Here is a 1924-nt window from a genome sequence, read left to right as displayed (position 1 = left end):
GTTAGTAAACAGGCAGCAACACAGCCACCCCAAAGGCCCTGATGCCCGTGGGAAAACAGGCAACACCAAAGTCACTCCAGAAGCAAGTCATCAGAAACACGTCACCGCCAGAGGAAGGACTTAGGTCCCCTAAAGCACGTGTGCACCCATCTGCGCATGCGTGTGCACTTTCTACGCATGCGCTCAGTAGGTAGCTTCTAAAGGGAACACCTTGTGCTCTTCTTCGTGTATCTGCAGACTGTCTCTTAAGTGCATCTGCCGGGTGGTGTGATTTCCATTTCACCGTACCACCCCGCCTCATACATACCAATAGTATGTGTGACGTCATGGACCTATGACAACACACTTAGGAAGTGAGCTAGGATCCTGTTCTCTGTGGGGTTCATTGCCCTGTACAGTGCTGTTGGTCCTTCACACTCCCTGTGGGCTCTCCCCGCGGGCGTGGTGTCATACACCTTATCTCTTCCACTCGTGTTCTCCCAGAAGCCTACACATGGCCTCAGCACAGCTGCTGGGATGAGGGGCAGGAAGTGGCCTGGTCACCAGAGGCCAACCGTGTCTCCTAGATTTAGTGGGGACCCTAGGACAGCTGGCTACCATAAGCCTCTGCTCTTCATTGTCGGTGTAGGGAGTTGTGGCCACGATGGTATGTGAGGTTTTCTTGGTAGACATGCTGGTAACTCATCAACCTCAGAGAGTGAAGCCTATTCTAGACTCCTTCGCCCCCTGCCCCCAGTATCAATAAAGACACCGAGAACTGTGGACTCAACGTGTGTCACGATTTACGCCCTATGAACTAATAAAGGGTCTGAAATAGGATCCAGGCACATGGCCACATTTCTCTAAGCTTGTGACTGAGTTGAATGACCAAAGACAAAGATAGACGTAGCCAGAGGACATGCATGACCAGTGGTGCAGCTGCGACCTGCCACCTCTACAACTGTCTAGGAAGTCAAATGCCACACCTTAGTGTGGACCCATCTATGCTGGCCCCGCAGGACTTAGGACCAGTGCTCGCTGAGAAGCAACTTTAGGAACCTGGCCCAGCTCACTCCAAAAGTCAGTCATCCCCACACCTGGTCCCCTAAAGAAACTGAGGTGAGCCGTCTTCTGTAACACTGTGGGTTAGCCCTGCAGTGCTGAACTGTCCAGTGTGGCCCTGGGTAAGTGAGCTGCTCAGGCCTCTTGCTGCCTGTTTGCAGGGGCACCGGGATTCCTGGGAGAGGCAGCTGGGCTACCAGTTGCTTTTGGGGGGATTCAAATCTAAAGACTGGTCCTCCAAAGTTTTCTTTGACCTTTGCTGCCCTTTAGCAGAAATCTTATATATTCTTCCCTTTGTGTGGATGTTTTTAAGGGGCATCGGGATCAGGAGGGGATTCAGAAAATTGATCTGTTGGCACCCATCTCATTGAAAGTACTTTAACTTGCTCACACACCTGGCTTGGGACATGTGGATGCCCACCTGTGTCACCCTCGGTGGAAAGGCTGACATGAGTCCCGGGCATTAGGTCCCTGCATCTTCTGGGATGGTTTCAGGAAACAGAGGCAAATATTTTTTTAAGCAGCTTTTTAATTAAAAGGAAATAAAATCCCATAAAGGCAGGGCCTCATGTACGCCATGCTGACCTTGAACTCAGGATGCAGGCAAGAATAACTTTGAACTCCTGATCCTCCTGCCTCTGCCTCCTAAACGCTGAGATCACAGGTGTGGGCCACCAAGCCCAGGTTATGGCTCTTTTAAAAATAATTATGTGTATGGATGTTTTGCCTACATGTGTATAATATGTGCACCACAGAACAGGGTGTCAGATGCCCTGCAACTAGGGTTATAGATGTTTTAGCCACTATGTGGGTGCTGAGAACTGAACCCCAATACTCTGGACAAACTCCTAACCCTAGCCCTGAGCCATCTCTCTAGCCCCAT

Source organism: Acomys minous, assembly GCF_964271855.1.
Source record: "Acomys minous genome assembly, chromosome: 15".
NCBI classification, from domain to species: Eukaryota; Metazoa; Chordata; class Mammalia; order Rodentia; family Muridae; genus Acomys; species Acomys minous.
This window is presented reverse-complemented; position numbering follows the sequence as displayed.